Source organism: Oncorhynchus clarkii, chromosome 9, assembly GCF_045791955.1.
Source record: "Oncorhynchus clarkii lewisi isolate Uvic-CL-2024 chromosome 9, UVic_Ocla_1.0, whole genome shotgun sequence".
NCBI classification, from domain to species: domain Eukaryota; kingdom Metazoa; phylum Chordata; class Actinopteri; order Salmoniformes; family Salmonidae; genus Oncorhynchus; species Oncorhynchus clarkii.
Window position 1 is genome coordinate 5,040,738 of NC_092155.1, and position 14,024 is coordinate 5,054,761.

At 28.5% G+C, this 14,024-nt stretch overlaps 2 protein-coding genes across 3 annotated transcripts in view; both read right to left on the bottom strand.

Moving 5' to 3' along the window:
• The window catches only part of LOC139415792 (galactose-specific lectin nattectin-like), a 1,187,935-nt gene that overhangs the window by 737,874 nt on the left and 436,037 nt on the right, over nucleotides 1–14,024 (bottom strand). The window lies entirely within an intron of this gene.
• Nucleotides 1–14,024, bottom strand: part of LOC139417061 (protein phosphatase methylesterase 1-like) — a 45,276-nt gene that overhangs the window by 10,049 nt on the left and 21,203 nt on the right. The gene's annotated exons all lie outside the window — the stretch shown is intronic.

A 14,024-nucleotide genomic window follows, 5' to 3' on the forward strand; every position in this document is an offset into this window, starting at 1 on the left:
TGTAGTAGACTGCATCTCACTGTAGTAGACTGTAGACTGTATCTCACTGTAGTAGACTGTATCTCACTGTAGTAGACTGCATCTCACTGTAGTAGACTGCATCTCACTGTAGTAGACTGCATCTCACTGTAGTAGACTGTAGACTGCATCTCACTGTAGTAGACTGTAGAATGCATCTCACTGTAGTAGGCTGTATCTCACTGTAGTAGACTGTATCTCACTGTAGTAGACTGTATCTCACTGTAGTATATTGTATCTCACTGTAGTAGACTGCATCTCACTGTAGTAGGCTGCATCTCACTGTGGTAGACTGTATCTCACTGTAGTAGACTGTATCTCACTGTAGTAGGCTGCATCTCACTGTAGTAGACTGTATCTCACTGTAGTAGGCTGTATCTCACTGTAGTAGACTGTAGGCTGTATCTCACTGTAGTAGGCTGTAGGCTGTATCTCACTGTAGTAGACTGCAGGCTGCATCTCACTGCTACGTCTCCCATCTCGCTGTATCTCATGTTTTGGTTTTCTGGATCTCCATTATTGCTCCTACTGAACGGCTACGTTCAGTAGGCTACTGGTAATGTTACCACGGCTACGTTCAGTAGGCTACCGGTAATGTTACCACGGCTACGTTCAGTAGGCTACTGGTAATGTTACCACGGTTACGTTCAGTAGGCTACCGGTAATGTTACCACGGCTACGTTCAGTAAACTAACGGTAATGTTACCACGGTTACGTTCAATAGGCTACCGGTAATGTTACCACGGCTACATTAAGCTGAAAAGCTTTCTCGAACGTTGCAGATATAAATTCATCGAATAGAGCCGACGTTATTCCTTATTTCAACATGTCAGAGAGGCAAATTTGCTCCACATAGTATTTTCTATCTGAATGTTCCAAAACGTTGCGTCCTGCTGAACGTGCCCACCAGGTCGTTAGCTAGAACTAGCTGGTGAGGTAACATGGTGTAGCTTTTTCATGTGTTTAACGGTCCAGTCCGTACGGTAGCCTATCAGGGCCGGAGTCAAGCAGTTTCCGCAAGTAACCAAGTTTTACAATTGACCACCGTATGCTTCATGAGAATAAAATACATCCTGGCAATGCACCAATAGAAATGAAGCTCCGGTATTCTGGGTCATATCTTTTGTACGGTAGCCTATAAGGGCCAGAATCAAGCAGTTTTCTCTGAGGAAAGTAGGAAGACTTGGCTTACATTGGTTACAGAACCTGTATATGAACTGTAGTGGGAAAAGTGGGAGGGTTGAGAGAGATTGTAAATTCAAACACCACCTACTTTTCTAGAGCCTACTCAAGAGAAATGAAAACAGACTTGTTGTTTTACTATTAAACTCAAGAGAAATGAAAACAGACTTGTTGTTTTACTATTAAACTCAAGAGAAATGAAAACAGACTTGTTGTTTTACTATTAAACTCAAGAGAAATGAAAACAGACTTGTTGTTTTACTATTAAACTCAAGAGAAATGAAAACAGACTTGTTGTTTTACTATTAAACTCAAGAGAAATGAAAACAGACTTGTTGTTTTACTATTAAACTCAAGAGAAATGAAAACAGACTTGTTGTTTAACTATTAAACTCAAGAGAAATGAAAACAGACTTGTTGTTTTACTATTAAACTCAAGAGAAATGAAAACAGACTTGTTGTTTTACTATTAAACTCAAGAGAAATGAAAACAGACTTGTTGTTTTACTATTAAACTCAAGAGAAATGAAAACAGACTTGTTGTTTTACTATTAAACTCAAGAGAAATGAAAACAGACTTGTTGTTTTACTATTAAACTCAAGAGAAATGAAAACAGACTTGTTGTTTTACTATTAAACTCAAGAGAAATGAAAACAGACTTGTTGTTTTACTATTAAACTCAAGAGAAATGAAAACAGACTTGTTGTTTTACTATTAAACTCAAGAGAAATGAAAACAGACTTGTTTAACTATTAAACTCAAGAGAAATGAAAACAGACTTGTTGTTTAACTATTAAACTCAAGAGAAATGAAAACAGACTTGTTGTTTTACTATTAAACTCAAGAGAAATGAAAACAGACTTGTTGTTTTACTATTAAACTCAAGAGAAATGAAAACAGACTTGTTGTTTTACTATTAAACTCAAGAGAAATGAAAACAGACTTGTTGTTTTACTATTAAACTCAAGAGAAATGAAAACAGACTTGTTGTTTTACTATTAAACTCAAGAGAAATGAAAACAGACTTGTTGTTTTACTATTAAACTCAAGAGAAATGAAAACAGACTTGTTGTTTTACTATTAAACTCAAGAGAAATGAAAACAGACTTGTTGTTTTACTATTAAACTCAAGAGAAATGAAAACAGACTTGTTGTTTTACTATTAAACTCAAGAGAAATGAAAACAGACTTGTTGTTTTACTATTAAACTCAAGAGAAATGAAAACAGACTTGTTGTTTTACTATTAAACTCAAGAGAAATGAAAACAGACTTGTTGTTTTACTATTAAACTCAAGAGAAATGAAAACAGACTTGTTGTTTTACTATTAAACTCAAGAGAAATGAAAACAGACTTGTTGTTTTACTAAAACAGACAGACTTGTTGTTTTACTATTAAACTCAAGAGAAATTTGTTGTTTTACTATTAAACTCAAGAGAAATGAAAACAGACTTGTTGTTTTACTATTAAACTCAAGAGAAATGAAAACAGACTTGTTGTTTTACTATTAAACTCAAGAGAAATGAAAACAGACTTGTTGTTTTACTATTAAACTCAAGAGAAATGAAAACAGACTTGTTGTTTTACTATTAAACTCAAGAGAAATGAAAACAGACTTGTTGTTTTACTATTAAACTCAAGAGAAATGAAAACAGACTTGTTGTTTTACTATTAAACTCAAGAGAAATGAAAACAGACTTGTTGTTTTACTATTAAACTCAAGAGAAATGAAAACAGACTTGTTGTTTTACTATTAAACTCAAGAGAAATGAAAACAGACTTGTTGTTTTACTATTAAACTCAAGAGAAATGAAAACAGACTTGTTGTTTTACTATTAAACTCAAGAGAAATGAAAACAGACTTGTTGTTTTACTATTAAACTCAAGAGAAATGAAAACAGACTTGTTGTTTTACTATTAAACTCAAGAGAAATGAAAACAGACTTGTTGTTTTACTATTAAACTCAAGAGAAATGAAAACAGACTTGTTGTTTTACTATTAAACTCAAGAGAAATGAAAACAGACTTGTTGTTTTACTATTAAACTCAAGAGAAATGAAAACAGACTTGTTGTTTTACTATTAAACTCAAGAGAAATGAAAACAGACTTGTTGTTTTACTATTAAACTCAAGAGAAATGAAAACAGACTTGTTGTTTTACTATTAAACTCAAGAGAAATGAAAACAGACTTGTTGTTTTACTATTAAACTCAAGAGAAATGAAAACAGACTTGTTGTTTTACTATTAAACTCAAGAGAAATGAAAACAGACTTGTTGTTTTACTATTAAACTCAAGAGAAATGAAAACAGACTTGTTGTTTTACTATTAAACTCAAGAGAAATGAAAACAGACTTGTTGTTTTACTATTAAACTCAAGAGAAATGAAAACAGACTTGTTGTTTTACTATTAAACTCAAGAGAAATGAAAACAGACTTGTTGTTTTACTATTAAACTCAAGAGAAATGAAAACAGACTTGTTGTTTTACTATTAAACTCAAGAGAAATGAAAACAGACTTGTTGTTTTACTATTAAACTCAAGAGAAATGAAAACAGACTTGTTGTTTTACTATTAAACTCAAGAGAAATGAAAACAGACTTGTTGTTTTACTATTAAACTCAAGAGAAATGAAAACAGACTTGTTGTTTTACTATTAAACTCAAGAGAAATGAAAACAGACTTGTTGTTTTACTATTAAACTCAAGAGAAATGAAAACAGACTTGTTGTTTTACTATTAAACTCAAGAGAAATGAAAACAGACTTGTTGTTTTACTATTAAACTCAAGAGAAATGAAAACAGACTTGTTGTTTTACTATTAAACTCAAGAGAAATGAAAACAGACTTGTTGTTTTACTATTAAACTCAAGAGAAATGAAAACAGACTTGTTGTTTTACTATTAAACTCAAGAGAAATGAAAACAGACTTGTTGTTTTACTATTAAACTCAAGAGAAATGAAAACAGACTTGTTGTTTTACTATTAAACTCAAGAGAAATGAAAACAGACTTGTTGTTTTACTATTAAACTCAAGAGAAATGAAAACAGACTTGTTGTTTTACTATTAAACTCAAGAGAAATGAAAACAGACTTGTTGTTTTACTATTAAACTCAAGAGAAATGAAAACAGACTTGTTGTTTTACTATTAAACTCAAGAGAAATGAAAACAGACTTGTTGTTTTACTATTAAACTCAAGAGAAATGAAAACAGACTTGTTGTTTTACTATTAAACTCAAGAGAAATGAAAACAGACTTGTTGTTTTACTATTAAACTCAAGAGAAATGAAAACAGACTTGTTGTTTTACTATTAAACTCAAGAGAAATGAAAACAGACTTGTTGTTTTACTATTAAACTCAAGAGAAATGAAAACAGACTTGTTGTTTTACTATTAAACTCAAGAGAAATGAAAACAGACTTGTTGTTTTACTATTAAACTCAAGAGAAATGAAAACAGACTTGTTGTTTTACTATTAAACTCAAGAGAAATGAAAACAGACTTGTTGTTTTACTATTAAACTCAAGAGAAATGAAAACAGACTTGTTGTTTTACTATTAAACTCAAGAGAAATGAAAACAGACTTGTTGTTTTACTATTAAACTCAAGAGAAATGAAAACAGACTTGTTGTTTTACTATTAAACTCAAGAGAAATGAAAACAGACTTGTTGTTTTACTATTAAACTCAAGAGAAATGAAAACAGACTTGTTGTTTTACTATTAAACTCAAGAGAAATGAAAACAGACTTGTTGTTTTACTATTAAACTCAAGAGAAATGAAAACAGACTTGTTGTTTTACTATTAAACTCAAGAGAAATGAAAACAGACTTGTTGTTTTACTATTAAACTCAAGAGAAATGAAAACAGACTTGTTGTTTTACTATTAAACTCAAGAGAAATGAAAACAGACTTGTTGTTTTACTATTAAACTCAAGAGAAATGAAAACAGACTTGTTGTTTTACTATTAAACTCAAGAGAAATGAAAACAGACTTGTTGTTTAACTATTAAACTCAAGAGAAATGAAAACAGACTTGTTGTTTTACTATTAAACTCAAGAGAAATGAAAACAGACTTGTTGTTTTACTATTAAACTCAAGAGAAATGAAAACAGACTTGTTGTTTTACTATTAAACTCAAGAGAAATGAAAACAGACTTGTTGTTTTACTATTAAACTCAAGAGAAATGAAAACAGACTTGTTGTTTTACTATTAAACTCAAGAGAAATGAAAACAGACTTGTTGTTTTACTATTAAACTCAAGAGAAATGAAAACAGACTTGTTGTTTTACTATTAAACTCAAGAGAAATGAAAACAGACTTGTTGTTTTACTATTAAACTCAAGAGAAATGAAAACAGACTTGTTGTTTTACTATTAAACTCAAGAGAAATGAAAACAGACTTGTTGTTTTACTATTAAACTCAAGAGAAATGAAAACAGACTTGTTGTTTTACTATTAAACTCAAGAGAAATGAAAACAGACTTGTTGTTTTACTATTAAACTCAAGAGAAATGAAAACAGACTTGTTGTTTTATTAAACTCAAGAGAAATGAAAACAGACTTGTTGTTTTACTATTAAACTCAAGAGAAATGAAAACAGACTTGTTGTTTTACTATTAAACTCAAGAGAAATGAAAACAGACAGACTTGTTGTTTTACTATTAAACTCAAGAGAAATGAAAACAGACTTGTTGTTTAACTATTAAACTCAAGAGAAATGAAAACAGACTTGTTGTTTTACTATTAAACTCAAGAGAAATGAAAACAGACTTGTTGTTTAACTATTAAACTCAAGAGAAATGAAAACAGACTTGTTGTTTTACTATTAAACTCAAGAGAAATGAAAACAGACTTGTTGTTTTACTATTAAACTCAAGAGAAATGAAAACAGACTTGTTGTTTTACTATTAAACTCAAGAGAAATGAAAACAGACTTGTTGTTTTACTATTAAACTCAAGAGAAATGAAAACAGACTTGTTGTTTTACTATTAAACTCAAGAGAAATGAAAACAGACTTGTTGTTTTATTAAACTCAAGAGAAATGAAAACAGACTTGTTGTTTTACTATTAAACTCAAGAGAAATGAAAACAGACTTGTTGTTTCACTATTAAACTCAAGAGAAATGAAAACAGACTTGTTGTTTTAATTAAACTCAAGAGAAATGAAAACAGACTTGTTGTTTTACTATTAAACTCAAGAGAAATGAAAACAGACTTGTTGTTTTACTATTAAACTCAAGAGAAATGAAAACAGACTTGTTGTTTTACTATTAAACTCAAGAGAAATGAAAACAGACTTGTTGTTTTACTATTAAACTCAAGAGAAATGAAAACAGACTTGTTGTTTTACTATTAAACTCAAGAGAAATGAAAACAGACTTGTTGTTTTACTATTAAACTCAAGAGAAATGAAAACAGACTTGTTGTTTTACTATTAAACTCAAGAGAAATGAAAACAGACTTGTTGTTTTACTATTAAACTCAAGAGAAATGAAAACAGACTTGTTGTTTTACTATTAAACTCAAGAGAAATGAAAACAGACTTGTTGTTTAACTACTATTAAACTCAAGAGAAATGAAAACAGACTTGTTGTTTTACTATTAAACTCAAGAGAAATGAAAACAGACTTGTTGTTTAACTATTAAACTCAAGAGAAATGAAAACAGACTTGTTGTTTTACTATTAAACTCAAGAGAAATGAAAACAGACTTGTTGTTTTACTATTAAACTCAAGAGAAATGAAAACAGACTTGTTGTTTTACTATTAAACTCAAGAGAAATGAAAACAGACTTGTTGTTTTACTATTAAACTCAAGAGAAATGAAAACAGACTTGTTGTTTTACTATTAAACTCAAGAGAAATGAAAACACTAAACTCAAGAGAAATGAAAACAGACTTGTTGTTTTACTATTAAACTCAAGAGAAATGAAAACAGACTTGTTGTTTAACTATTAAACTCAAGAGAAATGAAAACAGACTTGTTGTTTTACTATTAAACTCAAGAGAAATGAAAACAGACTTGTTGTTTCACTATTAAACTCAAGAGAAATGAAAACAGACTTGTTGTTTTACTATTAAACTCAAGAGAAATGAAAACAGACTTGTTGTTTTACTATTAAACTCAAGAGAAATGAAAACAGACTTGTTGTTTTACTATTAAACTCAAGAGAAATGAAAACAGACTTGTTGTTTTACTATTAAACTCAAGAGAAATGAAAACAGACTTGTTGTTTTACTATTAAACTCAAGAGAAATGAAAACAGACTTGTTGTTTTACTATTAAACTCAAGAGAAATGAAAACAGACTTGTTGTTTTACTATTAAACTCAAGAGAAATGAAAACAGACTTGTTGTTTTACTATTAAACTCAAGAGAAATGAAAACAGACTTGTTGTTTTACTATTAAACTCAAGAGAAATGAAAACAGACTTGTTGTTTTACTATTAAACTCAAGAGAAATGAAAACAGACTTGTTGTTTTACTATTAAACTCAAGAGAAATGAAAACAGACTTGTTGTTTTACTATTAAACTCAAGAGAAATGAAAACAGACTTGTTGTTTTACTATTAAACTCAAGAGAAATGAAAACAGACTTGTTGTTTTACTATTAAACTCAAGAGAAATGAAAACAGACTTGTTGTTTAACTATTAAACTCAAGAGAAATGAAAACAGACTTGTTGTTTTACTATTAAACTCAAGAGAAATGAAAACAGACTTGTTGTTTTACTATTAAACTCAAGAGAAATGAAAACAGACTTGTTGTTTTACTATTAAACTCAAGAGAAATGAAAACAGACTTGTTGTTTTACTATTAAACTCAAGAGAAATGAAAACAGACTTGTTGTTTTACTATTAAACTCAAGAGAAATGAAAACAGACTTGTTGTTTTACTATTAAACTCAAGAGAAATGAAAACAGACTTGTTGTTTTACTATTAAACTCAAGAGAAATGAAAACAGACTTGTTGTTTTACTATTAAACTCAAGAGAAATGAAAACAGACTTGTTGTTTCACTATTAAACTCAAGAGAAATGAAAACAGACTTGTTGTTTCACTATTAAACTCAAGAGAAATGAAAACAGACTTGTTGTTTTACTATTAAACTCAAGAGAAATGAAAACAGACTTGTTGTTTCACTATTAAACTCAAGAGAAATGAAAACAGACTTGTTGTTTTACTATTAAACTCAAGAGAAATGAAAACAGACTTGTTGTTTTACTATTAAACTCAAGAGAAATGAAAACAGACTTGTTGTTTTACTATTAAACTCAAGAGAAATGAAAACAGACTTGTTGTTTTACTATTAAACTCAAGAGAAATGAAAACAGACTTGTTGTTTTACTATTAAACTCAAGAGAAATGAAAACAGACTTGTTGTTTTACTATTAAACTCAAGAGAAATGAAAACAGACTTGTTGTTTTACTATTAAACTCAAGAGAAATGAAAACAGACTTGTTGTTTTACTATTAAACTCAAGAGAAATGAAAACAGACTTGTTGTTTTACTATTAAACTCAAGAGAAATGAAAACAGACTTGTTGTTTTACTATTAAACTCAAGAGAAATGAAAACAGACTTGTTGTTTTACTATTAAACTCAAGAGAAATGAAAACAGACTTGTTGTTTAACTATTAAACTCAAGAGAAATGAAAACAGACTTGTTGTTTTACTATTAAACTCAAGAGAAATGAAAACAGACTTGTTGTTTTACTATTAAACTCAAGAGAAATGAAAACAGACTTGTTGTTTTACTATTAAACTCAAGAGAAATGAAAACAGACTTGTTGTTTTACTATTAAACTCAAGAGAAATGAAAACAGACTTGTTGTTTTACTATTAAACTCAAGAGAAATGAAAACAGACTTGTTGTTTTACTATTAAACTCAAGAGAAATGAAAACAGACTGAAAACAGACTTGTTGTTTGTTGTTTACTATTAAACTCAAGAGAAATGAAAACAGACTTGTTGTTTAACTATTAAACTCAAGAGAAATGAAAACAGACTTGTTGTTTAACTATTAAACTCAAGAGAAATGAAAACAGACTTGTTGTTTTACTATTAAACTCAAGAGAAATGAAAACAGACTTGTTGTTTTACTATTAAACTCAAGAGAAATGAAAACAGACTTGTTGTTTAACTATTAAACTCAAGAGAAATGAAAACAGACTTGTTGTTTTACTATTAAACTCAAGAGAAATGAAAACAGACTTGTTGTTTAACTATTAAACTCAAGAGAAATGAAAACAGACTTGTTGTTTTACTATTAAACTCAAGAGAAATGAAAACAGACTTGTTGTTTTACTATTAAACTCAAGAGAAATGAAAACAGACTTGTTGTTTTACTATTAAACTCAAGAGAAATGAAAACAGACTTGTTGTTTTACTATTAAACTCAAGAGAAATGAAAACAGACTTGTTGTTTAACTATTAAACTCAAGAGAAATGAAAACAGACTTGTTGTTTTACTATTAAACTCAAGAGAAATGAAAACAGACTTGTTGTTTCACTATTAAACTCAAGAGAAATGAAAACAGACTTGTTGTTTTACTATTAAACTCAAGAGAAATGAAAACAGACTTGTTGTTTTACTATTAAACTCAAGAGAAATGAAAACAGACTTGTTGTTTTACTATTAAACTCAAGAGAAATGAAAACAGACTTGTTGTTTTACTATTAAACTCAAGAGAAATGAAAACAGACTTGTTGTTTTACTATTAAACTCAAGAGAAATGAAAACAGACTTGTTGTTTTACTATTAAACTCAAGAGAAATGAAAACAGACTTGTTGTTTTACTATTAAACTCAAGAGAAATGAAAACAGACTTGTTGTTTTACTATTAAACTCAAGAGAAATGAAAACAGACTTGTTGTTTTACTATTAAACTCAAGAGAAATGAAAACAGACTTGTTGTTTTACTATTAAACTCAAGAGAAATGAAAACAGACTTGTTGTTTTACTATTAAACTCAAGAGAAATGAAAACAGACTTGTTGTTTTACTATTAAACTCAAGAGAAATGAAAACAGACTTGTTGTTTTACTATTAAACTCAAGAGAAATGAAAACAGACTTGTTGTTTTACTATTAAACTCAAGAGAAATGAAAACAGACTTGTTGTTTAACTATTAAACTCAAGAGAAATGAAAACAGACTTGTTGTTTTACTATTAAACTCAAGAGAAATGAAAACAGACTTGTTGTTTTACTATTAAACTCAAGAGAAATGAAAACAGACTTGTTGTTTAACTATTAAACTCAAGAGAAATGAAAACAGACTTGTTGTTTTACTATTAAACTCAAGAGAAATGAAAACAGACTTGTTGTTTTACTATTAAACTCAAGAGAAATGAAAACAGACTTGTTGTTTTACTATTAAACTCAAGAGAAATGAAAACAGACTTGTTGTTTTACTATTAAACTCAAGAGAAATGAAAACAGACTTGTTGTTTTACTATTAAACTCAAGAGAAATGAAAACAGACTTGTTGTTTTACTATTAAACTCAAGAGAAATGAAAACAGACTTGTTGTTTAACTATTAAACTCAAGAGAAATGAAAACAGACTTGTTGTTTAACTATTAAACTCAAGAGAAATGAAAACAGACTTGTTGTTTAACTATTAAACTCAAGAGAAATGAAAACAGACTTGTTGTTTAACTATTAAACTCAAGAGAAATGAAAACAGACTTGTTGTTTTACTATTAAACTCAAGAGAAATGAAAACAGACTTGTTGTTTTACTATTAAACTCAAGAGAAATGAAAACAGACTTGTTGTTTAACTATTAAACTCAAGAGAAATGAAAACAGACTTGTTGTTTTACTATTAAACTCAAGAGAAATGAAAACAGACTTGTTGTTTTACTATTAAACTCAAGAGAAATGAAAACAGACTTGTTTAACTATTAAACTCAAGAGAAATGAAAACAGACTTGTTGTTTTACTATTAAACTCAAGAGAAATGAAAACAGACTTGTTGTTTTACTATTAAACTCAAGAGAAATGAAAACAGACTTGTTGTTTTACTATTAAACTCAAGAGAAATGAAAACAGACTTGTTGTTTTACTATTAAACTCAAGAGAAATGAAAACAGACTTGTTGTTTTACTATTAAACTCAAGAGAAATGAAAACAGACTTGTTGTTTTACTATTAAACTCAAGAGAAATGAAAACAGACTTGTTGTTTTACTATTAAACTCAAGAGAAATGAAAACAGACTTGTTGTTTTACTATTAAACTCAAGAGAAATGAAAACAGACTTGTTGTTTTACTATTAAACTCAAGAGAAATGAAAACAGACTTGTTGTTTTACTATTAAACTCAAGAGAAATGAAAACAGACTTGTTGTTTTACTATTAAACTCAAGAGAAATGAAAACAGACTTGTTGTTTTACTATTAAACTCAAGAGAAATGAAAACAGACTTGTTGTTTTACTATTAAACTCAAGAGAAATGAAAACAGACTTGTTGTTTTACTATTAAACTCAAGAGAAATGAAAACAGACTTGTTGTTTTACTATTAAACTCAAGAGAAATGAAAACAGACTTGTTGTTTTACTATTAAACTCAAGAGAAATGAAAACAGACTTGTTGTTTTACTATTAAACTCAAGAGAAATGAAAACAGACTTGTTGTTTTACTATTAAACTCAAGAGAAATGAAAACAGACTTGTTGTTTTACTATTAAACTCAAGAGAAATGAAAACAGACTTGTTGTTTTACTATTAAACTCAAGAGAAATGAAAACAGACTTGTTGTTTTACTATTAAACTCAAGAGAAATGAAAACAGACTTGTTGTTTTACTATTAAACTCAAGAGAAATGAAAACAGACTTGTTGTTTTACTATTAAACTCAAGAGAAATGAAAACAGACTTGTTGTTTTACTATTAAACTCAAGAGAAATGAAAACAGACTTGTTGTTTTACTATTAAACTCAAGAGAAATGAAAACAGACTTGTTGTTTTACTATTAAACTCAAGAGAAATGAAAACAGACTTGTTGTTTTACTATTAAACTCAAGAGAAATGAAAACAGACTTGTTGTTTTACTATTAAACTCAAGAGAAATGAAAACAGACTTGTTGTTTTACTATTAAACTCAAGAGAAATGAAAACAGACTTGTTGTTTTACTATTAAACTCAAGAGAAATGAAAACAGACTTGTTGTTTTACTATTAAACTCAAGAGAAATGAAAACAGACTTGTTGTTTTACTATTAAACTCAAGAGAAATGAAAACAGACTTGTTGTTTTACTATTAAACTCAAGAGAAATGAAAACAGACTTGTTGTTTTACTATTAAACTCAAGAGAAATGAAAACAGACTTGTTGTTTAACTATTAAACTCAAGAGAAATGAAAACAGACTTGTTGTTTAACTATTAAACTCAAGAGAAATGAAAACAGACTTGTTGTTTAACTATTAAACTCAAGAGAAATGAAAACAGACTTGTTGTTTAACTATTAAACTCAAGAGAAATGAAAACAGACTTGTTGTTTTACTATTAAACTCAAGAGAAATGAAAACAGACTTGTTGTTTTACTATTAAACTCAAGAGAAATGAAAACAGACTTGTTGTTTAACTATTAAACTCAAGAGAAATGAAAACAGACTTGTTGTTTTACTATTAAACTCAAGAGAAATGAAAACAGACTTGTTGTTTTACTATTAAACTCAAGAGAAATGAAAACAGACTTGTTTAACTATTAAACTCAAGAGAAATGAAAACAGACTTGTTGTTTTACTATTAAACTCAAGAGAAATGAAAACAGACTTGTTGTTTTACTATTAAACTCAAGAGAAATGAAAACAGACTTGTTGTTTTACTATTAAACTCAAGAGAAATGAAAACAGACTTGTTGTTTTACTATTAAACTCAAGAGAAATGAAAACAGACTTGTTGTTTTACTATTAAACTCAAGAGAAATGAAAACAGACTTGTTGTTTTACTATTAAACTCAAGAGAAATGAAAACAGACTTGTTGTTTTACTATTAAACTCAAGAGAAATGAAAACAGACTTGTTGTTTTACTATTAAACTCAAGAGAAATGAAAACAGACTTGTTGTTTTACTATTAAACTCAAGAGAAATGAAAACAGACTTGTTGTTTTACTATTAAACTCAAGAGAAATGAAAACAGACTTGTTGTTTTACTATTAAACTCAAGAGAAATGAAAACAGACTTGTTGTTTTACTATTAAACTCAAGAGAAATGAAAACAGACTTGTTGTTTTACTATTAAACTCAAGAGAAATGAAAACAGACTTGTTGTTTTACTATTAAACTCAAGAGAAATGAAAACAGACTTGTTGTTTTACTATTAAACTCAAGAGAAATGAAAACAGACTTGTTGTTTTACTATTAAACTCAAGAGAAATGAAAACAGACTTGTTGTTTTACTATTAAACTCAAGAGAAATGAAAACAGACTTGTTGTTTTACTATTAAACTCAAGAGAAATGAAAACAGACTTGTTGTTTTACTATTAAACTCAAGAGAAATGAAAACAGACTTGTTGTTTTACTATTAAACTCAAGAGAAATGAAAACAGACTTGTTGTTTTACTATTAAACTCAAGAGAAATGAAAACAGACTTGTTGTTTTACTATTAAACTCAAGAGAAATGAAAACAGACTTGTTGTTTTACTATTAAACTCAAGAGAAATGAAAACAGACTTGTTGTTTTACTATTAAACTCAAGAGAAATGAAAACAGACTTGTTGTTTTACTATTAAACTCAAGAGAAATGAAAACAGACTTGTTGTTTTACTATTAAACTCAAGAGAAATGAAAACAGACTTGTTGTTTTACTATTAAACTC